The sequence below is a fragment of the Montipora capricornis genome, unplaced genomic scaffold (genome assembly GCF_036669925.1).
Source record: "Montipora capricornis isolate CH-2021 unplaced genomic scaffold, ASM3666992v2 scaffold_238, whole genome shotgun sequence".
NCBI classification, from domain to species: domain Eukaryota; kingdom Metazoa; phylum Cnidaria; class Anthozoa; order Scleractinia; family Acroporidae; genus Montipora; species Montipora capricornis.
In genome coordinates this window covers 12,147-35,041 of record NW_027179988.1, presented here as the reverse complement: position 1 = coordinate 35,041, position 22,895 = coordinate 12,147, and the positions used below count along the sequence as shown (strand labels likewise).

General features: G+C 44.2%; 43 non-coding genes and 3 pseudogenes across 43 annotated transcripts; all 46 read right to left on the bottom strand.

Moving 5' to 3' along the window:
- Positions 1 to 358: 358 nt before the first annotated feature.
- Positions 359 to 477, bottom strand: LOC138034946 (5S ribosomal RNA). Its single transcript, XR_011129306.1, has one exon. It is a non-coding gene; the product is annotated as a 5S ribosomal RNA (ribosomal RNA).
- Positions 478 to 803: 326 nt separating this feature from the next.
- On the bottom strand, positions 804 to 922 carry LOC138034945 (5S ribosomal RNA). Its single transcript, XR_011129305.1, has one exon. It is a non-coding gene; the product is annotated as a 5S ribosomal RNA (ribosomal RNA).
- A 326-nt stretch (positions 923 to 1,248) lies between these two features.
- Positions 1,249 to 1,367, bottom strand: LOC138034944 (5S ribosomal RNA). The gene has a single exon (XR_011129304.1). It is a non-coding gene; the product is annotated as a 5S ribosomal RNA (ribosomal RNA).
- Positions 1,368 to 1,693: 326 nt separating this feature from the next.
- On the bottom strand, positions 1,694 to 1,812 carry LOC138034942 (5S ribosomal RNA). Its single transcript, XR_011129303.1, has one exon. It is a non-coding gene; the product is annotated as a 5S ribosomal RNA (ribosomal RNA).
- Positions 1,813 to 2,138: 326 nt separating this feature from the next.
- LOC138034941 (5S ribosomal RNA) lies at positions 2,139 to 2,257 on the bottom strand. The gene has a single exon (XR_011129302.1). It is a non-coding gene; the product is annotated as a 5S ribosomal RNA (ribosomal RNA).
- A 326-nt stretch (positions 2,258 to 2,583) lies between these two features.
- LOC138034940 (5S ribosomal RNA) lies at positions 2,584 to 2,702 on the bottom strand. The gene has a single exon (XR_011129301.1). It is a non-coding gene; the product is annotated as a 5S ribosomal RNA (ribosomal RNA).
- Positions 2,703 to 3,028: 326 nt separating this feature from the next.
- LOC138034939 (5S ribosomal RNA) lies at positions 3,029 to 3,147 on the bottom strand. The gene has a single exon (XR_011129300.1). It is a non-coding gene; the product is annotated as a 5S ribosomal RNA (ribosomal RNA).
- A 326-nt stretch (positions 3,148 to 3,473) lies between these two features.
- On the bottom strand, positions 3,474 to 3,592 carry LOC138034938 (5S ribosomal RNA). The gene has a single exon (XR_011129299.1). It is a non-coding gene; the product is annotated as a 5S ribosomal RNA (ribosomal RNA).
- A 326-nt stretch (positions 3,593 to 3,918) lies between these two features.
- Positions 3,919 to 4,037, bottom strand: LOC138034937 (5S ribosomal RNA). The gene has a single exon (XR_011129298.1). It is a non-coding gene; the product is annotated as a 5S ribosomal RNA (ribosomal RNA).
- A 326-nt stretch (positions 4,038 to 4,363) lies between these two features.
- Positions 4,364 to 4,482, bottom strand: LOC138034935 (5S ribosomal RNA). Its single transcript, XR_011129296.1, has one exon. It is a non-coding gene; the product is annotated as a 5S ribosomal RNA (ribosomal RNA).
- A 326-nt stretch (positions 4,483 to 4,808) lies between these two features.
- LOC138034934 (5S ribosomal RNA) lies at positions 4,809 to 4,927 on the bottom strand. The gene has a single exon (XR_011129295.1). It is a non-coding gene; the product is annotated as a 5S ribosomal RNA (ribosomal RNA).
- Positions 4,928 to 5,253: 326 nt separating this feature from the next.
- Positions 5,254 to 5,372, bottom strand: LOC138034933 (5S ribosomal RNA). Its single transcript, XR_011129294.1, has one exon. It is a non-coding gene; the product is annotated as a 5S ribosomal RNA (ribosomal RNA).
- Positions 5,373 to 5,698: 326 nt separating this feature from the next.
- Positions 5,699 to 5,817, bottom strand: LOC138034932 (5S ribosomal RNA). The gene has a single exon (XR_011129293.1). It is a non-coding gene; the product is annotated as a 5S ribosomal RNA (ribosomal RNA).
- A 326-nt stretch (positions 5,818 to 6,143) lies between these two features.
- LOC138034931 (5S ribosomal RNA) lies at positions 6,144 to 6,262 on the bottom strand. The gene has a single exon (XR_011129292.1). It is a non-coding gene; the product is annotated as a 5S ribosomal RNA (ribosomal RNA).
- A 326-nt stretch (positions 6,263 to 6,588) lies between these two features.
- On the bottom strand, positions 6,589 to 6,707 carry LOC138035006 (5S ribosomal RNA). Its single transcript, XR_011129355.1, has one exon. It is a non-coding gene; the product is annotated as a 5S ribosomal RNA (ribosomal RNA).
- Positions 6,708 to 7,033: 326 nt separating this feature from the next.
- On the bottom strand, positions 7,034 to 7,152 carry LOC138035005 (5S ribosomal RNA). Its single transcript, XR_011129354.1, has one exon. It is a non-coding gene; the product is annotated as a 5S ribosomal RNA (ribosomal RNA).
- Positions 7,153 to 7,478: 326 nt separating this feature from the next.
- LOC138035004 (5S ribosomal RNA) lies at positions 7,479 to 7,597 on the bottom strand. Its single transcript, XR_011129353.1, has one exon. It is a non-coding gene; the product is annotated as a 5S ribosomal RNA (ribosomal RNA).
- A 326-nt stretch (positions 7,598 to 7,923) lies between these two features.
- On the bottom strand, positions 7,924 to 8,042 carry LOC138035003 (5S ribosomal RNA). Its single transcript, XR_011129352.1, has one exon. It is a non-coding gene; the product is annotated as a 5S ribosomal RNA (ribosomal RNA).
- Positions 8,043 to 8,368: 326 nt separating this feature from the next.
- On the bottom strand, positions 8,369 to 8,487 carry LOC138035002 (5S ribosomal RNA). The gene has a single exon (XR_011129351.1). It is a non-coding gene; the product is annotated as a 5S ribosomal RNA (ribosomal RNA).
- A 326-nt stretch (positions 8,488 to 8,813) lies between these two features.
- Positions 8,814 to 8,932, bottom strand: LOC138035000 (5S ribosomal RNA). Its single transcript, XR_011129349.1, has one exon. It is a non-coding gene; the product is annotated as a 5S ribosomal RNA (ribosomal RNA).
- Positions 8,933 to 9,258: 326 nt separating this feature from the next.
- On the bottom strand, positions 9,259 to 9,377 carry LOC138034999 (5S ribosomal RNA). The gene has a single exon (XR_011129348.1). It is a non-coding gene; the product is annotated as a 5S ribosomal RNA (ribosomal RNA).
- A 326-nt stretch (positions 9,378 to 9,703) lies between these two features.
- LOC138034998 (5S ribosomal RNA) lies at positions 9,704 to 9,822 on the bottom strand. Its single transcript, XR_011129347.1, has one exon. It is a non-coding gene; the product is annotated as a 5S ribosomal RNA (ribosomal RNA).
- A 326-nt stretch (positions 9,823 to 10,148) lies between these two features.
- Positions 10,149 to 10,267, bottom strand: LOC138034997 (5S ribosomal RNA). The gene has a single exon (XR_011129346.1). It is a non-coding gene; the product is annotated as a 5S ribosomal RNA (ribosomal RNA).
- Positions 10,268 to 10,593: 326 nt separating this feature from the next.
- On the bottom strand, positions 10,594 to 10,712 carry LOC138034996 (5S ribosomal RNA). The gene has a single exon (XR_011129345.1). It is a non-coding gene; the product is annotated as a 5S ribosomal RNA (ribosomal RNA).
- Positions 10,713 to 11,038: 326 nt separating this feature from the next.
- Positions 11,039 to 11,157, bottom strand: LOC138034995 (5S ribosomal RNA). The gene has a single exon (XR_011129344.1). It is a non-coding gene; the product is annotated as a 5S ribosomal RNA (ribosomal RNA).
- A 326-nt stretch (positions 11,158 to 11,483) lies between these two features.
- LOC138034994 (5S ribosomal RNA) lies at positions 11,484 to 11,602 on the bottom strand. Its single transcript, XR_011129343.1, has one exon. It is a non-coding gene; the product is annotated as a 5S ribosomal RNA (ribosomal RNA).
- Positions 11,603 to 11,928: 326 nt separating this feature from the next.
- Positions 11,929 to 12,047, bottom strand: LOC138034993 (5S ribosomal RNA). The gene has a single exon (XR_011129342.1). It is a non-coding gene; the product is annotated as a 5S ribosomal RNA (ribosomal RNA).
- Positions 12,048 to 12,373: 326 nt separating this feature from the next.
- LOC138034992 (5S ribosomal RNA) lies at positions 12,374 to 12,492 on the bottom strand. The gene has a single exon (XR_011129341.1). It is a non-coding gene; the product is annotated as a 5S ribosomal RNA (ribosomal RNA).
- A 326-nt stretch (positions 12,493 to 12,818) lies between these two features.
- Positions 12,819 to 12,937, bottom strand: LOC138034991 (5S ribosomal RNA). Its single transcript, XR_011129340.1, has one exon. It is a non-coding gene; the product is annotated as a 5S ribosomal RNA (ribosomal RNA).
- A 326-nt stretch (positions 12,938 to 13,263) lies between these two features.
- Positions 13,264 to 13,382, bottom strand: LOC138034989 (5S ribosomal RNA). Its single transcript, XR_011129338.1, has one exon. It is a non-coding gene; the product is annotated as a 5S ribosomal RNA (ribosomal RNA).
- Positions 13,383 to 13,708: 326 nt separating this feature from the next.
- On the bottom strand, positions 13,709 to 13,827 carry LOC138034988 (5S ribosomal RNA). The gene has a single exon (XR_011129337.1). It is a non-coding gene; the product is annotated as a 5S ribosomal RNA (ribosomal RNA).
- Positions 13,828 to 14,153: 326 nt separating this feature from the next.
- On the bottom strand, positions 14,154 to 14,272 carry LOC138034987 (5S ribosomal RNA). The gene has a single exon (XR_011129336.1). It is a non-coding gene; the product is annotated as a 5S ribosomal RNA (ribosomal RNA).
- A 326-nt stretch (positions 14,273 to 14,598) lies between these two features.
- LOC138034986 (5S ribosomal RNA) lies at positions 14,599 to 14,717 on the bottom strand. The gene has a single exon (XR_011129335.1). It is a non-coding gene; the product is annotated as a 5S ribosomal RNA (ribosomal RNA).
- Positions 14,718 to 15,043: 326 nt separating this feature from the next.
- On the bottom strand, positions 15,044 to 15,162 carry LOC138034985 (5S ribosomal RNA). The gene has a single exon (XR_011129334.1). It is a non-coding gene; the product is annotated as a 5S ribosomal RNA (ribosomal RNA).
- Positions 15,163 to 15,488: 326 nt separating this feature from the next.
- Positions 15,489 to 15,607, bottom strand: LOC138034984 (5S ribosomal RNA). Its single transcript, XR_011129333.1, has one exon. It is a non-coding gene; the product is annotated as a 5S ribosomal RNA (ribosomal RNA).
- Positions 15,608 to 15,933: 326 nt separating this feature from the next.
- On the bottom strand, positions 15,934 to 16,052 carry LOC138034983 (5S ribosomal RNA). The gene has a single exon (XR_011129332.1). It is a non-coding gene; the product is annotated as a 5S ribosomal RNA (ribosomal RNA).
- A 326-nt stretch (positions 16,053 to 16,378) lies between these two features.
- LOC138034982 (5S ribosomal RNA) lies at positions 16,379 to 16,497 on the bottom strand. The gene has a single exon (XR_011129331.1). It is a non-coding gene; the product is annotated as a 5S ribosomal RNA (ribosomal RNA).
- A 326-nt stretch (positions 16,498 to 16,823) lies between these two features.
- LOC138034981 (5S ribosomal RNA) lies at positions 16,824 to 16,942 on the bottom strand. The gene has a single exon (XR_011129330.1). It is a non-coding gene; the product is annotated as a 5S ribosomal RNA (ribosomal RNA).
- Positions 16,943 to 17,268: 326 nt separating this feature from the next.
- On the bottom strand, positions 17,269 to 17,387 carry LOC138034980 (5S ribosomal RNA). Its single transcript, XR_011129329.1, has one exon. It is a non-coding gene; the product is annotated as a 5S ribosomal RNA (ribosomal RNA).
- Positions 17,388 to 17,713: 326 nt separating this feature from the next.
- LOC138034978 (5S ribosomal RNA) lies at positions 17,714 to 17,832 on the bottom strand. The gene has a single exon (XR_011129327.1). It is a non-coding gene; the product is annotated as a 5S ribosomal RNA (ribosomal RNA).
- Positions 17,833 to 18,158: 326 nt separating this feature from the next.
- On the bottom strand, positions 18,159 to 18,277 carry LOC138034977 (5S ribosomal RNA). The gene has a single exon (XR_011129326.1). It is a non-coding gene; the product is annotated as a 5S ribosomal RNA (ribosomal RNA).
- Positions 18,278 to 18,603: 326 nt separating this feature from the next.
- LOC138034975 (5S ribosomal RNA) lies at positions 18,604 to 18,722 on the bottom strand. Its single transcript, XR_011129325.1, has one exon. It is a non-coding gene; the product is annotated as a 5S ribosomal RNA (ribosomal RNA).
- Positions 18,723 to 19,048: 326 nt separating this feature from the next.
- Positions 19,049 to 19,167, bottom strand: LOC138034974 (5S ribosomal RNA). The gene has a single exon (XR_011129324.1). It is a non-coding gene; the product is annotated as a 5S ribosomal RNA (ribosomal RNA).
- Positions 19,168 to 20,070: 903 nt separating this feature from the next.
- Positions 20,071 to 20,191, bottom strand: LOC138034955 (5S ribosomal RNA; annotated as a pseudogene).
- Positions 20,192 to 22,072: 1,881 nt separating this feature from the next.
- On the bottom strand, positions 22,073 to 22,193 carry LOC138034957 (5S ribosomal RNA; annotated as a pseudogene).
- A 325-nt stretch (positions 22,194 to 22,518) lies between these two features.
- On the bottom strand, positions 22,519 to 22,636 carry LOC138034956 (5S ribosomal RNA; annotated as a pseudogene).
- Between the last annotated feature and the right edge of the window lie 259 nt (positions 22,637 to 22,895).

Below are 22,895 nucleotides of genomic sequence, written 5' to 3'. Positions count from 1 at the left end.
GACCCGGTTTTTGCCTGTGGTATGGTCGTAGACGGAAGAAAGCCCGTTCTTGTTGTGTGTTTTGAGCGGGCAAGTTGAACTGAGCAAATAACTGTTTCCTCTGTGATGGTTCTTTAACCCTTCACCGGCAATGGCATTGGTAAAATGCAGAGAGTTAATGTTTCCCGTTCAAAATTCCTTTCAACATCCGGGACTCGAGTAAACAAAGCTTTTCCTCGATTCGATTCCATGGAATGTCATTTGCTAAAGCTTGAATTGTGACGACAAGTTTTACAAGCGCGCGTGCTAATTAGCTCAATGCCCACAGAAAACCAAAGTAAAACAAGTCATATAACGACAAAATGTAGAGTCAAATAGAAGTCTACAACACGAGATATTCCCAAGCGGTCTCCCGTCGAAGTACTACTCTCGCCCTACAGGATTTGACTACGGGGATCGGACGAGACCCGGTTTTTTGCCTGTGGTATGGTCGTAGACGGAAGAAAGCCCGTTCTTGTTGTGTGTTTTGAGCGGGCAAGTTGAACTGAGCAAATAACTGTTTCCTCTGTGATGGTTCTTTAACCCTTCACCGGCAATGGCATTGGTAAAATGCAGAGAGTTAATGTTTCCCGTTCAAAAATTCCTTTCAACATCCGGGACTCGAGTAAACAAAGCTTTTCCTCGATTCGATTCCATGGAATGTCATTTGCTAAAGCTTGAATTGTGACGACAAGTTTTACAAGCGCGCGTGCTAATTAGCTCAATGCCCACAGAAAACCAAAGTAAAACAAGTCATATAACGACAAAATGTAGAGTCAAATAGAAGTCTACAACACGAGATATTCCCAAGCGGTCTCCCGTCGAAGTACTACTCTCGCCCTACAGGATTTGACTACGGGGATCGGACGAGACCCGGTTTTTTGCCTGTGGTATGGTCGTAGACGGAAGAAAGCCCGTTCTTGTTGTGTGTTTTGAGCGGGCAAGTTGAACTGAGCAAATAACTGTTTCCTCTGTGATGGTTCTTTAACCCTTCACCGGCAATGGCATTGGTAAAATGCAGAGAGTTAATGTTTCCCGTTCAAAAATTCCTTTCAACATCCGGGACTCGAGTAAACAAAGCTTTTCCTCGATTCGATTCCATGGAATGTCATTTGCTAAAGCTTGAATTGTGACGACAAGTTTTACAAGCGCGCGTGCTAATTAGCTCAATGCCCACAGAAAACCAAAGTAAAACAAGTCATATAACGACAAAATGTAGAGTCAAATAGAAGTCTACAACACGAGATATTCCCAAGCGGTCTCCCGTCGAAGTACTACTCTCGCCCTACAGGATTTGACTACGGGGATCGGACGAGACCCGGTTTTTTGCCTGTGGTATGGTCGTAGACGGAAGAAAGCCCGTTCTTGTTGTGTGTTTTGAGCGGGCAAGTTGAACTGAGCAAATAACTGTTTCCTCTGTGATGGTTCTTTAACCCTTCACCGGCAATGGCATTGGTAAAATGCAGAGAGTTAATGTTTCCCGTTCAAAAATTCCTTTCAACATCCGGGACTCGAGTAAACAAAGCTTTTCCTCGATTCGATTCCATGGAATGTCATTTGCTAAAGCTTGAATTGTGACGACAAGTTTTACAAGCGCGCGTGCTAATTAGCTCAATGCCCACAGAAAACCAAAGTAAAACAAGTCATATAACGACAAAATGTAGAGTCAAATAGAAGTCTACAACACGAGATATTCCCAAGCGGTCTCCCGTCGAAGTACTACTCTCGCCCTACAGGATTTGACTACGGGGATCGGACGAGACCCGGTTTTTTGCCTGTGGTATGGTCGTAGACGGAAGAAAGCCCGTTCTTGTTGTGTGTTTTGAGCGGGCAAGTTGAACTGAGCAAATAACTGTTTCCTCTGTGATGGTTCTTTAACCCTTCACCGGCAATGGCATTGGTAAAATGCAGAGAGTTAATGTTTCCCGTTCAAAAATTCCTTTCAACATCCGGGACTCGAGTAAACAAAGCTTTTCCTCGATTCGATTCCATGGAATGTCATTTGCTAAAGCTTGAATTGTGACGACAAGTTTTACAAGCGCGCGTGCTAATTAGCTCAATGCCCACAGAAAACCAAAGTAAAACAAGTCATATAACGACAAAATGTAGAGTCAAATAGAAGTCTACAACACGAGATATTCCCAAGCGGTCTCCCGTCGAAGTACTACTCTCGCCCTACAGGATTTGACTACGGGGATCGGACGAGACCCGGTTTTTTGCCTGTGGTATGGTCGTAGACGGAAGAAAGCCCGTTCTTGTTGTGTGTTTTGAGCGGGCAAGTTGAACTGAGCAAATAACTGTTTCCTCTGTGATGGTTCTTTAACCCTTCACCGGCAATGGCATTGGTAAAATGCAGAGAGTTAATGTTTCCCGTTCAAAAATTCCTTTCAACATCCGGGACTCGAGTAAACAAAGCTTTTCCTCGATTCGATTCCATGGAATGTCATTTGCTAAAGCTTGAATTGTGACGACAAGTTTTACAAGCGCGCGTGCTAATTAGCTCAATGCCCACAGAAAACCAAAGTAAAACAAGTCATATAACGACAAAATGTAGAGTCAAATAGAAGTCTACAACACGAGATATTCCCAAGCGGTCTCCCGTCGAAGTACTACTCTCGCCCTACAGGATTTGACTACGGGGATCGGACGAGACCCGGTTTTTTGCCTGTGGTATGGTCGTAGACGGAAGAAAGCCCGTTCTTGTTGTGTGTTTTGAGCGGGCAAGTTGAACTGAGCAAATAACTGTTTCCTCTGTGATGGTTCTTTAACCCTTCACCGGCAATGGCATTGGTAAAATGCAGAGAGTTAATGTTTCCCGTTCAAAAATTCCTTTCAACATCCGGGACTCGAGTAAACAAAGCTTTTCCTCGATTCGATTCCATGGAATGTCATTTGCTAAAGCTTGAATTGTGACGACAAGTTTTACAAGCGCGCGTGCTAATTAGCTCAATGCCCACAGAAAACCAAAGTAAAACAAGTCATATAACGACAAAATGTAGAGTCAAATAGAAGTCTACAACACGAGATATTCCCAAGCGGTCTCCCGTCGAAGTACTACTCTCGCCCTACAGGATTTGACTACGGGGATCGGACGAGACCCGGTTTTTTGCCTGTGGTATGGTCGTAGACGGAAGAAAGCCCGTTCTTGTTGTGTGTTTTGAGCGGGCAAGTTGAACTGAGCAAATAACTGTTTCCTCTGTGATGGTTCTTTAACCCTTCACCGGCAATGGCATTGGTAAAATGCAGAGAGTTAATGTTTCCCGTTCAAAAATTCCTTTCAACATCCGGGACTCGAGTAAACAAAGCTTTTCCTCGATTCGATTCCATGGAATGTCATTTGCTAAAGCTTGAATTGTGACGACAAGTTTTACAAGCGCGCGTGCTAATTAGCTCAATGCCCACAGAAAACCAAAGTAAAACAAGTCATATAACGACAAAATGTAGAGTCAAATAGAAGTCTACAACACGAGATATTCCCAAGCGGTCTCCCGTCGAAGTACTACTCTCGCCCTACAGGATTTGACTACGGGGATCGGACGAGACCCGGTTTTTTGCCTGTGGTATGGTCGTAGACGGAAGAAAGCCCGTTCTTGTTGTGTGTTTTGAGCGGGCAAGTTGAACTGAGCAAATAACTGTTTCCTCTGTGATGGTTCTTTAACCCTTCACCGGCAATGGCATTGGTAAAATGCAGAGAGTTAATGTTTCCCGTTCAAAAATTCCTTTCAACATCCGGGACTCGAGTAAACAAAGCTTTTCCTCGATTCGATTCCATGGAATGTCATTTGCTAAAGCTTGAATTGTGACGACAAGTTTTACAAGCGCGCGTGCTAATTAGCTCAATGCCCACAGAAAACCAAAGTAAAACAAGTCATATAACGACAAAATGTAGAGTCAAATAGAAGTCTACAACACGAGATATTCCCAAGCGGTCTCCCGTCGAAGTACTACTCTCGCCCTACAGGATTTGACTACGGGGATCGGACGAGACCCGGTTTTTTGCCTGTGGTATGGTCGTAGACGGAAGAAAGCCCGTTCTTGTTGTGTGTTTTGAGCGGGCAAGTTGAACTGAGCAAATAACTGTTTCCTCTGTGATGGTTCTTTAACCCTTCACCGGCAATGGCATTGGTAAAATGCAGAGAGTTAATGTTTCCCGTTCAAAAATTCCTTTCAACATCCGGGACTCGAGTAAACAAAGCTTTTCCTCGATTCGATTCCATGGAATGTCATTTGCTAAAGCTTGAATTGTGACGACAAGTTTTACAAGCGCGCGTGCTAATTAGCTCAATGCCCACAGAAAACCAAAGTAAAACAAGTCATATAACGACAAAATGTAGAGTCAAATAGAAGTCTACAACACGAGATATTCCCAAGCGGTCTCCCGTCGAAGTACTACTCTCGCCCTACAGGATTTGACTACGGGGATCGGACGAGACCCGGTTTTTTGCCTGTGGTATGGTCGTAGACGGAAGAAAGCCCGTTCTTGTTGTGTGTTTTGAGCGGGCAAGTTGAACTGAGCAAATAACTGTTTCCTCTGTGATGGTTCTTTAACCCTTCACCGGCAATGGCATTGGTAAAATGCAGAGAGTTAATGTTTCCCGTTCAAAAATTCCTTTCAACATCCGGGACTCGAGTAAACAAAGCTTTTCCTCGATTCGATTCCATGGAATGTCATTTGCTAAAGCTTGAATTGTGACGACAAGTTTTACAAGCGCGCGTGCTAATTAGCTCAATGCCCACAGAAAACCAAAGTAAAACAAGTCATATAACGACAAAATGTAGAGTCAAATAGAAGTCTACAACACGAGATATTCCCAAGCGGTCTCCCGTCGAAGTACTACTCTCGCCCTACAGGATTTGACTACGGGGATCGGACGAGACCCGGTTTTTTGCCTGTGGTATGGTCGTAGACGGAAGAAAGCCCGTTCTTGTTGTGTGTTTTGAGCGGGCAAGTTGAACTGAGCAAATAACTGTTTCCTCTGTGATGGTTCTTTAACCCTTCACCGGCAATGGCATTGGTAAAATGCAGAGAGTTAATGTTTCCCGTTCAAAAATTCCTTTCAACATCCGGGACTCGAGTAAACAAAGCTTTTCCTCGATTCGATTCCATGGAATGTCATTTGCTAAAGCTTGAATTGTGACGACAAGTTTTACAAGCGCGCGTGCTAATTAGCTCAATGCCCACAGAAAACCAAAGTAAAACAAGTCATATAACGACAAAATGTAGAGTCAAATAGAAGTCTACAACACGAGATATTCCCAAGCGGTCTCCCGTCGAAGTACTACTCTCGCCCTACAGGATTTGACTACGGGGATCGGACGAGACCCGGTTTTTTGCCTGTGGTATGGTCGTAGACGGAAGAAAGCCCGTTCTTGTTGTGTGTTTTGAGCGGGCAAGTTGAACTGAGCAAATAACTGTTTCCTCTGTGATGGTTCTTTAACCCTTCACCGGCAATGGCATTGGTAAAATGCAGAGAGTTAATGTTTCCCGTTCAAAAATTCCTTTCAACATCCGGGACTCGAGTAAACAAAGCTTTTCCTCGATTCGATTCCATGGAATGTCATTTGCTAAAGCTTGAATTGTGACGACAAGTTTTACAAGCGCGCGTGCTAATTAGCTCAATGCCCACAGAAAACCAAAGTAAAACAAGTCATATAACGACAAAATGTAGAGTCAAATAGAAGTCTACAACACGAGATATTCCCAAGCGGTCTCCCGTCGAAGTACTACTCTCGCCCTACAGGATTTGACTACGGGGATCGGACGAGACCCGGTTTTTTGCCTGTGGTATGGTCGTAGACGGAAGAAAGCCCGTTCTTGTTGTGTGTTTTGAGCGGGCAAGTTGAACTGAGCAAATAACTGTTTCCTCTGTGATGGTTCTTTAACCCTTCACCGGCAATGGCATTGGTAAAATGCAGAGAGTTAATGTTTCCCGTTCAAAAATTCCTTTCAACATCCGGGACTCGAGTAAACAAAGCTTTTCCTCGATTCGATTCCATGGAATGTCATTTGCTAAAGCTTGAATTGTGACGACAAGTTTTACAAGCGCGCGTGCTAATTAGCTCAATGCCCACAGAAAACCAAAGTAAAACAAGTCATATAACGACAAAATGTAGAGTCAAATAGAAGTCTACAACACGAGATATTCCCAAGCGGTCTCCCGTCGAAGTACTACTCTCGCCCTACAGGATTTGACTACGGGGATCGGACGAGACCCGGTTTTTTGCCTGTGGTATGGTCGTAGACGGAAGAAAGCCCGTTCTTGTTGTGTGTTTTGAGCGGGCAAGTTGAACTGAGCAAATAACTGTTTCCTCTGTGATGGTTCTTTAACCCTTCACCGGCAATGGCATTGGTAAAATGCAGAGAGTTAATGTTTCCCGTTCAAAAATTCCTTTCAACATCCGGGACTCGAGTAAACAAAGCTTTTCCTCGATTCGATTCCATGGAATGTCATTTGCTAAAGCTTGAATTGTGACGACAAGTTTTACAAGCGCGCGTGCTAATTAGCTCAATGCCCACAGAAAACCAAAGTAAAACAAGTCATATAACGACAAAATGTAGAGTCAAATAGAAGTCTACAACACGAGATATTCCCAAGCGGTCTCCCGTCGAAGTACTACTCTCGCCCTACAGGATTTGACTACGGGGATCGGACGAGACCCGGTTTTTTGCCTGTGGTATGGTCGTAGACGGAAGAAAGCCCGTTCTTGTTGTGTGTTTTGAGCGGGCAAGTTGAACTGAGCAAATAACTGTTTCCTCTGTGATGGTTCTTTAACCCTTCACCGGCAATGGCATTGGTAAAATGCAGAGAGTTAATGTTTCCCGTTCAAAAATTCCTTTCAACATCCGGGACTCGAGTAAACAAAGCTTTTCCTCGATTCGATTCCATGGAATGTCATTTGCTAAAGCTTGAATTGTGACGACAAGTTTTACAAGCGCGCGTGCTAATTAGCTCAATGCCCACAGAAAACCAAAGTAAAACAAGTCATATAACGACAAAATGTAGAGTCAAATAGAAGTCTACAACACGAGATATTCCCAAGCGGTCTCCCGTCGAAGTACTACTCTCGCCCTACAGGATTTGACTACGGGGATCGGACGAGACCCGGTTTTTTGCCTGTGGTATGGTCGTAGACGGAAGAAAGCCCGTTCTTGTTGTGTGTTTTGAGCGGGCAAGTTGAACTGAGCAAATAACTGTTTCCTCTGTGATGGTTCTTTAACCCTTCACCGGCAATGGCATTGGTAAAATGCAGAGAGTTAATGTTTCCCGTTCAAAAATTCCTTTCAACATCCGGGACTCGAGTAAACAAAGCTTTTCCTCGATTCGATTCCATGGAATGTCATTTGCTAAAGCTTGAATTGTGACGACAAGTTTTACAAGCGCGCGTGCTAATTAGCTCAATGCCCACAGAAAACCAAAGTAAAACAAGTCATATAACGACAAAATGTAGAGTCAAATAGAAGTCTACAACACGAGATATTCCCAAGCGGTCTCCCGTCGAAGTACTACTCTCGCCCTACAGGATTTGACTACGGGGATCGGACGAGACCCGGTTTTTTGCCTGTGGTATGGTCGTAGACGGAAGAAAGCCCGTTCTTGTTGTGTGTTTTGAGCGGGCAAGTTGAACTGAGCAAATAACTGTTTCCTCTGTGATGGTTCTTTAACCCTTCACCGGCAATGGCATTGGTAAAATGCAGAGAGTTAATGTTTCCCGTTCAAAAATTCCTTTCAACATCCGGGACTCGAGTAAACAAAGCTTTTCCTCGATTCGATTCCATGGAATGTCATTTGCTAAAGCTTGAATTGTGACGACAAGTTTTACAAGCGCGCGTGCTAATTAGCTCAATGCCCACAGAAAACCAAAGTAAAACAAGTCATATAACGACAAAATGTAGAGTCAAATAGAAGTCTACAACACGAGATATTCCCAAGCGGTCTCCCGTCGAAGTACTACTCTCGCCCTACAGGATTTGACTACGGGGATCGGACGAGACCCGGTTTTTTGCCTGTGGTATGGTCGTAGACGGAAGAAAGCCCGTTCTTGTTGTGTGTTTTGAGCGGGCAAGTTGAACTGAGCAAATAACTGTTTCCTCTGTGATGGTTCTTTAACCCTTCACCGGCAATGGCATTGGTAAAATGCAGAGAGTTAATGTTTCCCGTTCAAAAATTCCTTTCAACATCCGGGACTCGAGTAAACAAAGCTTTTCCTCGATTCGATTCCATGGAATGTCATTTGCTAAAGCTTGAATTGTGACGACAAGTTTTACAAGCGCGCGTGCTAATTAGCTCAATGCCCACAGAAAACCAAAGTAAAACAAGTCATATAACGACAAAATGTAGAGTCAAATAGAAGTCTACAACACGAGATATTCCCAAGCGGTCTCCCGTCGAAGTACTACTCTCGCCCTACAGGATTTGACTACGGGGATCGGACGAGACCCGGTTTTTTGCCTGTGGTATGGTCGTAGACGGAAGAAAGCCCGTTCTTGTTGTGTGTTTTGAGCGGGCAAGTTGAACTGAGCAAATAACTGTTTCCTCTGTGATGGTTCTTTAACCCTTCACCGGCAATGGCATTGGTAAAATGCAGAGAGTTAATGTTTCCCGTTCAAAAATTCCTTTCAACATCCGGGACTCGAGTAAACAAAGCTTTTCCTCGATTCGATTCCATGGAATGTCATTTGCTAAAGCTTGAATTGTGACGACAAGTTTTACAAGCGCGCGTGCTAATTAGCTCAATGCCCACAGAAAACCAAAGTAAAACAAGTCATATAACGACAAAATGTAGAGTCAAATAGAAGTCTACAACACGAGATATTCCCAAGCGGTCTCCCGTCGAAGTACTACTCTCGCCCTACAGGATTTGACTACGGGGATCGGACGAGACCCGGTTTTTTGCCTGTGGTATGGTCGTAGACGGAAGAAAGCCCGTTCTTGTTGTGTGTTTTGAGCGGGCAAGTTGAACTGAGCAAATAACTGTTTCCTCTGTGATGGTTCTTTAACCCTTCACCGGCAATGGCATTGGTAAAATGCAGAGAGTTAATGTTTCCCGTTCAAAAATTCCTTTCAACATCCGGGACTCGAGTAAACAAAGCTTTTCCTCGATTCGATTCCATGGAATGTCATTTGCTAAAGCTTGAATTGTGACGACAAGTTTTACAAGCGCGCGTGCTAATTAGCTCAATGCCCACAGAAAACCAAAGTAAAACAAGTCATATAACGACAAAATGTAGAGTCAAATAGAAGTCTACAACACGAGATATTCCCAAGCGGTCTCCCGTCGAAGTACTACTCTCGCCCTACAGGATTTGACTACGGGGATCGGACGAGACCCGGTTTTTTGCCTGTGGTATGGTCGTAGACGGAAGAAAGCCCGTTCTTGTTGTGTGTTTTGAGCGGGCAAGTTGAACTGAGCAAATAACTGTTTCCTCTGTGATGGTTCTTTAACCCTTCACCGGCAATGGCATTGGTAAAATGCAGAGAGTTAATGTTTCCCGTTCAAAAATTCCTTTCAACATCCGGGACTCGAGTAAACAAAGCTTTTCCTCGATTCGATTCCATGGAATGTCATTTGCTAAAGCTTGAATTGTGACGACAAGTTTTACAAGCGCGCGTGCTAATTAGCTCAATGCCCACAGAAAACCAAAGTAAAACAAGTCATATAACGACAAAATGTAGAGTCAAATAGAAGTCTACAACACGAGATATTCCCAAGCGGTCTCCCGTCGAAGTACTACTCTCGCCCTACAGGATTTGACTACGGGGATCGGACGAGACCCGGTTTTTTGCCTGTGGTATGGTCGTAGACGGAAGAAAGCCCGTTCTTGTTGTGTGTTTTGAGCGGGCAAGTTGAACTGAGCAAATAACTGTTTCCTCTGTGATGGTTCTTTAACCCTTCACCGGCAATGGCATTGGTAAAATGCAGAGAGTTAATGTTTCCCGTTCAAAAATTCCTTTCAACATCCGGGACTCGAGTAAACAAAGCTTTTCCTCGATTCGATTCCATGGAATGTCATTTGCTAAAGCTTGAATTGTGACGACAAGTTTTACAAGCGCGCGTGCTAATTAGCTCAATGCCCACAGAAAACCAAAGTAAAACAAGTCATATAACGACAAAATGTAGAGTCAAATAGAAGTCTACAACACGAGATATTCCCAAGCGGTCTCCCGTCGAAGTACTACTCTCGCCCTACAGGATTTGACTACGGGGATCGGACGAGACCCGGTTTTTTGCCTGTGGTATGGTCGTAGACGGAAGAAAGCCCGTTCTTGTTGTGTGTTTTGAGCGGGCAAGTTGAACTGAGCAAATAACTGTTTCCTCTGTGATGGTTCTTTAACCCTTCACCGGCAATGGCATTGGTAAAATGCAGAGAGTTAATGTTTCCCGTTCAAAAATTCCTTTCAACATCCGGGACTCGAGTAAACAAAGCTTTTCCTCGATTCGATTCCATGGAATGTCATTTGCTAAAGCTTGAATTGTGACGACAAGTTTTACAAGCGCGCGTGCTAATTAGCTCAATGCCCACAGAAAACCAAAGTAAAACAAGTCATATAACGACAAAATGTAGAGTCAAATAGAAGTCTACAACACGAGATATTCCCAAGCGGTCTCCCGTCGAAGTACTACTCTCGCCCTACAGGATTTGACTACGGGGATCGGACGAGACCCGGTTTTTTGCCTGTGGTATGGTCGTAGACGGAAGAAAGCCCGTTCTTGTTGTGTGTTTTGAGCGGGCAAGTTGAACTGAGCAAATAACTGTTTCCTCTGTGATGGTTCTTTAACCCTTCACCGGCAATGGCATTGGTAAAATGCAGAGAGTTAATGTTTCCCGTTCAAAAATTCCTTTCAACATCCGGGACTCGAGTAAACAAAGCTTTTCCTCGATTCGATTCCATGGAATGTCATTTGCTAAAGCTTGAATTGTGACGACAAGTTTTACAAGCGCGCGTGCTAATTAGCTCAATGCCCACAGAAAACCAAAGTAAAACAAGTCATATAACGACAAAATGTAGAGTCAAATAGAAGTCTACAACACGAGATATTCCCAAGCGGTCTCCCGTCGAAGTACTACTCTCGCCCTACAGGATTTGACTACGGGGATCGGACGAGACCCGGTTTTTTGCCTGTGGTATGGTCGTAGACGGAAGAAAGCCCGTTCTTGTTGTGTGTTTTGAGCGGGCAAGTTGAACTGAGCAAATAACTGTTTCCTCTGTGATGGTTCTTTAACCCTTCACCGGCAATGGCATTGGTAAAATGCAGAGAGTTAATGTTTCCCGTTCAAAAATTCCTTTCAACATCCGGGACTCGAGTAAACAAAGCTTTTCCTCGATTCGATTCCATGGAATGTCATTTGCTAAAGCTTGAATTGTGACGACAAGTTTTACAAGCGCGCGTGCTAATTAGCTCAATGCCCACAGAAAACCAAAGTAAAACAAGTCATATAACGACAAAATGTAGAGTCAAATAGAAGTCTACAACACGAGATATTCCCAAGCGGTCTCCCGTCGAAGTACTACTCTCGCCCTACAGGATTTGACTACGGGGATCGGACGAGACCCGGTTTTTTGCCTGTGGTATGGTCGTAGACGGAAGAAAGCCCGTTCTTGTTGTGTGTTTTGAGCGGGCAAGTTGAACTGAGCAAATAACTGTTTCCTCTGTGATGGTTCTTTAACCCTTCACCGGCAATGGCATTGGTAAAATGCAGAGAGTTAATGTTTCCCGTTCAAAAATTCCTTTCAACATCCGGGACTCGAGTAAACAAAGCTTTTCCTCGATTCGATTCCATGGAATGTCATTTGCTAAAGCTTGAATTGTGACGACAAGTTTTACAAGCGCGCGTGCTAATTAGCTCAATGCCCACAGAAAACCAAAGTAAAACAAGTCATATAACGACAAAATGTAGAGTCAAATAGAAGTCTACAACACGAGATATTCCCAAGCGGTCTCCCGTCGAAGTACTACTCTCGCCCTACAGGATTTGACTACGGGGATCGGACGAGACCCGGTTTTTTGCCTGTGGTATGGTCGTAGACGGAAGAAAGCCCGTTCTTGTTGTGTGTTTTGAGCGGGCAAGTTGAACTGAGCAAATAACTGTTTCCTCTGTGATGGTTCTTTAACCCTTCACCGGCAATGGCATTGGTAAAATGCAGAGAGTTAATGTTTCCCGTTCAAAAATTCCTTTCAACATCCGGGACTCGAGTAAACAAAGCTTTTCCTCGATTCGATTCCATGGAATGTCATTTGCTAAAGCTTGAATTGTGACGACAAGTTTTACAAGCGCGCGTGCTAATTAGCTCAATGCCCACAGAAAACCAAAGTAAAACAAGTCATATAACGACAAAATGTAGAGTCAAATAGAAGTCTACAACACGAGATATTCCCAAGCGGTCTCCCGTCGAAGTACTACTCTCGCCCTACAGGATTTGACTACGGGGATCGGACGAGACCCGGTTTTTTGCCTGTGGTATGGTCGTAGACGGAAGAAAGCCCGTTCTTGTTGTGTGTTTTGAGCGGGCAAGTTGAACTGAGCAAATAACTGTTTCCTCTGTGATGGTTCTTTAACCCTTCACCGGCAATGGCATTGGTAAAATGCAGAGAGTTAATGTTTCCCGTTCAAAAATTCCTTTCAACATCCGGGACTCGAGTAAACAAAGCTTTTCCTCGATTCGATTCCATGGAATGTCATTTGCTAAAGCTTGAATTGTGACGACAAGTTTTACAAGCGCGCGTGCTAATTAGCTCAATGCCCACAGAAAACCAAAGTAAAACAAGTCATATAACGACAAAATGTAGAGTCAAATAGAAGTCTACAACACGAGATATTCCCAAGCGGTCTCCCGTCGAAGTACTACTCTCGCCCTACAGGATTTGACTACGGGGATCGGACGAGACCCGGTTTTTTGCCTGTGGTATGGTCGTAGACGGAAGAAAGCCCGTTCTTGTTGTGTGTTTTGAGCGGGCAAGTTGAACTGAGCAAATAACTGTTTCCTCTGTGATGGTTCTTTAACCCTTCACCGGCAATGGCATTGGTAAAATGCAGAGAGTTAATGTTTCCCGTTCAAAAATTCCTTTCAACATCCGGGACTCGAGTAAACAAAGCTTTTCCTCGATTCGATTCCATGGAATGTCATTTGCTAAAGCTTGAATTGTGACGACAAGTTTTACAAGCGCGCGTGCTAATTAGCTCAATGCCCACAGAAAACCAAAGTAAAACAAGTCATATAACGACAAAATGTAGAGTCAAATAGAAGTCTACAACACGAGATATTCCCAAGCGGTCTCCCGTCGAAGTACTACTCTCGCCCTACAGGATTTGACTACGGGGATCGGACGAGACCCGGTTTTTTGCCTGTGGTATGGTCGTAGACGGAAGAAAGCCCGTTCTTGTTGTGTGTTTTGAGCGGGCAAGTTGAACTGAGCAAATAACTGTTTCCTCTGTGATGGTTCTTTAACCCTTCACCGGCAATGGCATTGGTAAAATGCAGAGAGTTAATGTTTCCCGTTCAAAAATTCCTTTCAACATCCGGGACTCGAGTAAACAAAGCTTTTCCTCGATTCGATTCCATGGAATGTCATTTGCTAAAGCTTGAATTGTGACGACAAGTTTTACAAGCGCGCGTGCTAATTAGCTCAATGCCCACAGAAAACCAAAGTAAAACAAGTCATATAACGACAAAATGTAGAGTCAAATAGAAGTCTACAACACGAGATATTCCCAAGCGGTCTCCCGTCGAAGTACTACTCTCGCCCTACAGGATTTGACTACGGGGATCGGACGAGACCCGGTTTTTTGCCTGTGGTATGGTCGTAGACGGAAGAAAGCCCGTTCTTGTTGTGTGTTTTGAGCGGGCAAGTTGAACTGAGCAAATAACTGTTTCCTCTGTGATGGTTCTTTAACCCTTCACCGGCAATGGCATTGGTAAAATGCAGAGAGTTAATGTTTCCCGTTCAAAAATTCCTTTCAACATCCGGGACTCGAGTAAACAAAGCTTTTCCTCGATTCGATTCCATGGAATGTCATTTGCTAAAGCTTGAATTGTGACGACAAGTTTTACAAGCGCGCGTGCTAATTAGCTCAATGCCCACAGAAAACCAAAGTAAAACAAGTCATATAACGACAAAATGTAGAGTCAAATAGAAGTCTACAACACGAGATATTCCCAAGCGGTCTCCCGTCGAAGTACTACTCTCGCCCTACAGGATTTGACTACGGGGATCGGACGAGACCCGGTTTTTTGCCTGTGGTATGGTCGTAGACGGAAGAAAGCCCGTTCTTGTTGTGTGTTTTGAGCGGGCAAGTTGAACTGAGCAAATAACTGTTTCCTCTGTGATGGTTCTTTAACCCTTCACCGGCAATGGCATTGGTAAAATGCAGAGAGTTAATGTTTCCCGTTCAAAAATTCCTTTCAACATCCGGGACTCGAGTAAACAAAGCTTTTCCTCGATTCGATTCCATGGAATGTCATTTGCTAAAGCTTGAATTGTGACGACAAGTTTTACAAGCGCGCGTGCTAATTAGCTCAATGCCCACAGAAAACCAAAGTAAAACAAGTCATATAACGACAAAATGTAGAGTCAAATAGAAGTCTACAACACGAGATATTCCCAAGCGGTCTCCCGTCGAAGTACTACTCTCGCCCTACAGGATTTGACTACGGGGATCGGACGAGACCCGGTTTTTTGCCTGTGGTATGGTCGTAGACGGAAGAAAGCCCGTTCTTGTTGTGTGTTTTGAGCGGGCAAGTTGAACTGAGCAAATAACTGTTTCCTCTGTGATGGTTCTTTAACCCTTCACCGGCAATGGCATTGGTAAAATGCAGAGAGTTAATGTTTCCCGTTCAAAAATTCCTTTCAACATCCGGGACTCGAGTAAACAAAGCTTTTCCTCGATTCGATTCCATGGAATGTCATTTGCTAAAGCTTGAATTGTGACGACAAGTTTTACAAGCGCGCGTGCTAATTAGCTCAATGCCCACAGAAAACCAAAGTAAAACAAGTCATATAACGACAAAATGTAGAGTCAAATAGAAGTCTACAACACGAGATATTCCCAAGCGGTCTCCCGTCGAAGTACTACTCTCGCCCTACAGGATTTGACTACGGGGATCGGACGAGACCCGGTTTTTTGCCTGTGGTATGGTCGTAGACGGAAGAAAGCCCGTTCTTGTTGTGTGTTTTGAGCGGGCAAGTTGAACTGAGCAAATAACTGTTTCCTCTGTGATGGTTCTTTAACCCTTCACCGGCAATGGCATTGGTAAAATGCAGAGAGTTAATGTTTCCCGTTCAAAAATTCCTTTCAACATCCGGGACTCGAGTAAACAAAGCTTTTCCTCGATTCGATTCCATGGAATGTCATTTGCTAAAGCTTGAATTGTGACGACAAGTTTTACAAGCGCGCGTGCTAATTAGCTCAATGCCCACAGAAAACCAAAGTAAAACAAGTCATATAACGACAAAATGTAGAGTCAAATAGAAGTCTACAACACGAGATATTCCCAAGCGGTCTCCCGTCGAAGTACTACTCTCGCCCTACAGGATTTGACTACGGGGATCGGACGAGACCCGGTTTTTTGCCTGTGGTATGGTCGTAGACGGAAGAAAGCCCGTTCTTGTTGTGTGTTTTGAGCGGGCAAGTTGAACTGAGCAAATAACTGTTTCCTCTGTGATGGTTCTTTAACCCTTCACCGGCAATGGCATTGGTAAAATGCAGAGAGTTAATGTTTCCCGTTCAAAAATTCCTTTCAACATCCGGGACTCGAGTAAACAAAGCTTTTCCTCGATTCGATTCCATGGAATGTCATTTGCTAAAGCTTGAATTGTGACGACAAGTTTTACAAGCGCGCGTGCTAATTAGCTCAATGCCCACAGAAAACCAAAGTAAAACAAGTCATATAACGACAAAATGTAGAGTCAAATAGAAGTCTACAACACGAGATATTCCCAAGCGGTCTCCCGTCGAAGTACTACTCTCGCCCTACAGGATTTGACTACGGGGATCGGACGAGACCCGGTTTTTTGCCTGTGGTATGGTCGTAGACGGAAGAAAGCCCGTTCTTGTTGTGTGTTTTGAGCGGGCAAGTTGAACTGAGCAAATAACTGTTTCCTCTGTGATGGTTCTTTAACCCTTCACCGGCAATGGCATTGGTAAAATGCAGAGAGTTAATGTTTCCCGTTCAAAAATTCCTTTCAACATCCGGGACTCGAGTAAACAAAGCTTTTCCTCGATTCGATTCCATGGAATGTCATTTGCTAAAGCTTGAATTGTGACGACAAGTTTTACAAGCGCGCGTGCTAATTAGCTCAATGCCCACAGAAAACCAAAGTAAAACAAGTCATATAACGACAAAATGTAGAGTCAAATAGAAGTCTACAACACGAGATATTCCCAAGCGGTCTCCCGTCGAAGTACTACTCTCGCCCTACAGGATTTGACTACGGGGATCGGACGAGACCCGGTTTTTTGCCTGTGGTATGGTCGTAGACGGAAGAAAGCCCGTTCTTGTTGTGTGTTTTGAGCGGGCAAGTTGAACTGAGCAAATAACTGTTTCCTCTGTGATGGTTCTTTAACCCTTCACCGGCAATGGCATTGGTAAAATGCAGAGAGTTAATGTTTCCCGTTCAAAAATTCCTTTCAACATCCGGGACTCGAGTAAACAAAGCTTTTCCTCGATTCGATTCCATGGAATGTCATTTGCTAAAGCTTGAATTGTGACGACAAGTTTTACAAGCGCGCGTGCTAATTAGCTCAATGCCCACAGAAAACCAAAGTAAAACAAGTCATATAACGACAAAATGTAGAGTCAAATAGAAGTCTACAACACGAGATATTCCCAAGCGGTCTCCCGTCGAAGTACTACTCTCGCCCTACAGGATTTGACTACGGGGATCGGACGAGACCCGGTTTTTTGCCTGTGGTATGGTCGTAGACGGAAGAAAGCCCGTTCTTGTTGTGTGTTTTGAGCGGGCAAGTTGAACTGAGCAAATAACTGTTTCCTCTGTGATGGTTCTTTAACCCTTCACCGGCAATGGCATTGGTAAAATGCAGAGAGTTAATGTTTCCCGTTCAAAAATTCCTTTCAACATCCGGGACTCGAGTAAACAAAGCTTTTCCTCGATTCGATTCCATGGAATGTCATTTGCTAAAGCTTGAATTGTGACGACAAGTTTTACAAGCGCGCGTGCTAATTAGCTCAATGCCCACAGAAAACCAAAGTAAAACAAGTCATATAACGACAAAATGTAGAGTCAAATAGAAGTCTACAACACGAGATATTCCCAAGCGGTCTCCCGTCGAAGTACTACTCTCGCCCTACAGGATTTGACTACGGGGATCGGACGAGACCCGGTTTTTTGCCTGTGGTATGGTCGTAGACGGAAGAAAGCCCGTTCTTGTTGTGTGTTTTGAGCGGGCAAGTTGAACTGAGCAAATAACTGTTTCCTCTGTGATGGTTCTTTAACCCTTCACCGGCAATGGCATTGGTAAAATGCAGAGAGTTAATGTTTCCCGTTCAAAAATTCCTTTCAACATCCGGGACTCGAGTAAACAAAGCTTTTCCTCGATTCGATTCCATGGAATGTCATTTGCTAAAGCTTGAATTGTGACGACAAGTTTTACAAGCGCGCGTGCTAATTAGCTCAATGCCCACAGAAAACCAAAGTAAAACAAGTCATATAACGACAAAATGTAGAGTCAAATAGAAGTCTACAACACGAGATATTCCCAAGCGGTCTCCCGTCGAAGTACTACTCTCGCCCTACAGGATTTGACTACGGGGATCGGACGAGACCCGGTTTTTTGCCTGTGGTATGGTCGTAGACGGAAGAAAGCCCGTTCTTGTTGTGTGTTTTGAGCGGGCAAGTTGAACTGAGCAAATAACTGTTTCCTCTGTGATGGTTCTTTAACCCTTCACCGGCAATGGCATTGGTAAAATGCAGAGAGTTAATGTTTCCCGTTCAAAAATTCCTTTCAACATCCGGGACTCGAGTAAACAAAGCTTTTCCTCGATTCGATTCCATGGAATGTCATTTGCTAAAGCTTGAATTGTGACGACAAGTTTTACAAGCGCGCGTGCTAATTAGCTCAATGCCCACAGAAAACCAAAGTAAAACAAGTCATATAACGACAAAATGTAGAGTCAAATAGAAGTCTACAACACGAGATATTCCCAAGCGGTCTCCCGTCGAAGTACTACTCTCGCCCTACAGGATTTGACTACGGGGATCGGACGAGACCCGGTTTTTTGCCTGTGGTATGGTCGTAGACGGAAGAAAGCCCGTTCTTGTTGTGTGTTTTGAGCGGGCAAGTTGAACTGAGCAAATAACTGTTTCCTCTGTGATGGTTCTTTAACCCTTCACCGGCAATGGCATTGGTAAAATGCAGAGAGTTAATGTTTCCCGTTCAAAAATTCCTTTCAACATCCGGGACTCGAGTAAACAAAGCTTTTCCTCGATTCGATTCCATGGAATGTCATTTGCTAAAGCTTGAATTGTGACGACAAGTTTTACAAGCGCGCGTGCTAATTAGCTCAATGCCCACAGAAAACCAAAGTAAAACAAGTCATATAACGACAAAATGTAGAGTCAAATAGAAGTCTACAACACGAGATATTCCCAAGCGGTCTCCCGTCGAAGTACTACTCTCGCCCTACAGGATTTGACTACGGGGATCGGACGAGACCCGGTTTTTTGCCTGTGGTATGGTCGTAGACGGAAGAAAGCCCGTTCTTGTTGTGTGTTTTGAGCGGGCAAGTTGAACTGAGCAAATAACTGTTTCCTCTGTGATGGTTCTTTAACCCTTCACCGGCAATGGCATTGGTAAAATGCAGAGAGTTAATGTTTCCCGTTCAAAAATTCCTTTCAACATCCGGGACTCGAGTAAACAAAGCTTTTCCTCGATTCGATTCCATGGAATGTCATTTGCTAAAGCTTGAATTGTGACGACAAGTTTTACAAGCGCGCGTGCTAATTAGCTCAATGCCCACAGAAAACCAAAGTAAAACAAGTCATATAACGACAAAATGTAGAGTCAAATAGAAGTCTACAACACGAGATATTCCCAAGCGGTCTCCCGTCGAAGTACTACTCTCGCCCTACAGGATTTGACTACGGGGATCGGACGAGACCCGGTTTTTTGCCTGTGGTATGGTCGTAGACGGAAGAAAGCCCGTTCTTGTTGTGTGTTTTGAGCGGGCAAGTTGAACTGAGCAAATAACTGTTTCCTCTGTGATGGTTCTTTAACCCTTCACCGGCAATGGCATTGGTAAAATGCAGAGAGTTAATGTTTCCCGTTCAAAAATTCCTTTCAACATCCGGGACTCGAGTAAACAAAGCTTTTCCTCGATTCGATTCCATGGAATGTCATTTGCGAAAGCGTGAATGTTGACGACAAGTTTTACAAGCGCGCGTCGGGCTAATTAGCTCAATGCCCACAGAAAAACCAAAGTAACAACTATAGTCAGTATCCCGACATAAACATGTATAGAGTCACATAGCCGTCTAACAACACGAGATATTCCCAAGCGGTCTGGCGTCGACGTGCTAACTTACTCGCCCTATGAGGAAATATTATGACTACGGGGATCCCGGCACACAGACGCGCGTTTTTTGCTGTGTGGTATGGTCGTAGATCGAGAAGAAAGCCCGTTCTTGTTGTGTTGTGTGTGTGAGCGGCAGCCATAGTCTTGAATGTAGAGCAGAATTTAACTGTGTTCGCTTTCTTGTGATGGTTCTTTAACCCTTCACCGGCAAGTGTTGCATTTGGATACAAAATGACAGAGAGTTAATGTTTCCCCGTTCAAAAATTCCTTTCAAAATCGCAGGGACGCGAGTAAAACCAAAGCGTACGGCGCGTGTTTCCTCGATGAATGTCGACCGTGATCCGTGAGACTAGACTCTTGTCACTTATGGCCTACTGCTATAAGCTGGTATGGTGACTCACAAAGTTTTCCAAGGATCGCGCGGGTTGACACCGAATTAGCCACACAATGCCCAGCAGAAAACCAAGAGTACGATTAAAAAAACAAGTCATATAACGACAAAATGTTAGAGTCAAATAGAAGTCTACACCACGAGATATTCCCAAGCGGTCTCCCGTCGAAGTTACTACTCTCGCCCTACAGACTTTGACTACGGGGATCGGACGAGAACCGGTTTTTTGCCTTGTGGGATGGTCGTAGACGGAAGAAAGCCCGTTCTTGTTGTGTGTGTTTGAGCGGGCACAGTTGAACTGAGCAAATAAAAACTGTTTTCCTCTGTGATGGTTCTTTAACCCTTCACCGGCAATGGCCATTGGTAAAATGGAGAGAGTTATATGTTTTCCCGTTCAAAAATTCCTTCAAACATCCGGGACTCGAGTAAACAACAACGCTTTTCCTCGATTCGGGATACCACCGCTGGGACGCCAATGTCATTTGCTAAAGCTTGAATTGTGACGACAAGTATTTAACAAGCGGGCCGCGTGATAAGTAGCGTACAATGCCCACCAGAAACAGAGAAAAGTAAAAAAAGTTCCTATAACGACAATACGAATGTAGCACGTCAGCGAAAAACGTCATCGTGTCACAAGAAGTCATATATAACCCGGAGATAATTCCAAGCACGGTCTCTAAGTCACGAGTACTACTCTGCCCCTACAGGATTGGACTACGGGGATCGTGGCACCAGATGCACCGCACTTTTGCCTGTGGTATGGTCGTAGAGACGGAAGAAAGCCCGTTGCTGAGTTGTGTGTTTTGAGCGCGACAAGTTGAACTGAGCAGAATAACTGGTTCCTCTGTGATGGTTCTTTAACCCTTCACCGTGCATCTGCATTGGTAAACTGCAGAGAGTTAATGTTACGTCCGTTCACACAAATAATATCCCATCTCCAACATCCGGGACTCGAGTAAACAAAGCTTTGCCTCGTATTCGAATCCATGGAAATTCATTTGCTAAATCATGAATTGTGACGACAAGGTTTACAAGCCCGCGTGCTAATTAGCTCAATGCACACAGAAAACCAAAGTAAAAACAAAAGTCATAGCACGACAAAATGTAGAGGTCAAATATAAGTCTACCAACACGAGATATTCCCAAGCGGGTCTCGACCGTCAGTGATAGTACTACTCTCGCCCTAGACAGGATTTGACTACGGCGCACGGACGAGACCACGGTTGTTGCCTGGGGTATGGTCGTAGACGGAAGAAAGCCCGTTCTTGTTGGATGTGTTTTGAGCGGCGCAAGGTGAAGTGAGCAAATAACTTAGTTTCCTCTGTGACAGGTTCTTTAACCCTTCACCGCGCATATGGCATTGGGTGAAAATGCCAGAGAGTTAAGGTTTCCCGTTCAAAAATTCCTTTCAAACATCCGGGACTCGAGTATCGCACAAACACAAGCTTTTCATCGAATCGATTCCAGGGAATGTCATTTGCTAAAGCCTATGAATTGTGACGACAAGTTTACAAAAGCGCGCGCCATGCTAATTAGCACATCCAAAATGACACAGCAGAAAACATCCGCAAAGTAAAACAAGTCATATAACGACAAAAATGTAGTAGTCACAGAGAAGTCTACAACGACGAGATATTCCCAAGCGGTCTCCCGTCGAAGTTAATACGCTCGCCCTACAGGATTTGACTATGGTCGGGTGGGATCGGGATCCGAAGACCCGAGGTTTTTTGCCTGTGGTTATGGTCGTAGACGGTAGCAAGCCCGTCCTTGTTGTGTGTTTCGCGCGGCCAAGTTGAACTGAGCAAATAACCGTTTCCTCTCTTATGGTTCTTTAACCCTTCATCCGGCGAGCCAAATTGGCATTGGTAAAATGCAAGAGAGTTAATGTTTCCCGTTCAAATAAATTCCTTTCAACGATCCGGGAAGCGTCGCGAGTAAAACAAAGCTTTTCCTCGATTCGATTTCCATGGGAATGTCATTGCTAAAGCTTTGAAATTGTATGTGACGACAAGTTATTACAAGGACGCGCGTGAACTAAACTTAGCTCAACTGCCCAAGCACAGAGAATAACCAAAGTAAAAAAAAAACCCCATGAGTCCATATAACGGACAATACTGTAGAGTCAAATAGAAGGCGACAAACACGAGATATATCTCAAGCGGTCTCCCGTCGAAGTACTACTATCGCCCTACAGGATTTTACTCCGGGGATCGGACGAGACCCGGTTATTTGCCTGTGGTATGGTCGTAGACGGAAGAAAGCCCGTTATAGTTGTGTGTTTTGAGCGGGCAAGTTGAAATGAGCAAATAGACTGTTTCTCTGTGATGGTTCTTTAACCCTTCACCGGCTAATGGTATTGGTAAAATGCAGAGAGTTAATGTTTCCCGTTCAAAAATTCCTTTCAACATCCGGGACTCGAGTAAACAAAGCTTTTCCACGATTCGATTTATGGAATGTATTTGCTAAAGCTTGAATTGTGACGAAAAGTTTTACAAGCGCGGTTGCTAATTAGCTCAATGCCCACAGAAAACCAAAGTAAAACAAGGATATAACGACAAAACTGTAGAGTCAAATAGAAGTCTACAACACGAGATATTCCCAAGCGGTCTCCCGTCGAAGAAATCTCTCGCCCTACAGGATTTGACTACGGGGGATCGGACGAGACCGGTTTTTTGCCTGTGGTATGGTCGTAGACGGAAGAAAGCCTTGCTTGTTGTGTGTTTTGAGCGGGCAAGTTGAATGAGCAAATAACTGTTTCCTCTGTGATGGTTCTTTAACCCTTCACGGCAATGGCCTTGGTAAAATGCAGAGCGTTAATGTTTCCCGTTCAAAAATTCCTTTCAACATCCGGGACTCGAGAAAACAAAGCTTATCATCGATTCGATTCCATGGAATGTCATTTGCTAAAGCTTGAATTGTGACGACAAGTTTTACAAGCGCGCGTGCTAATGAGC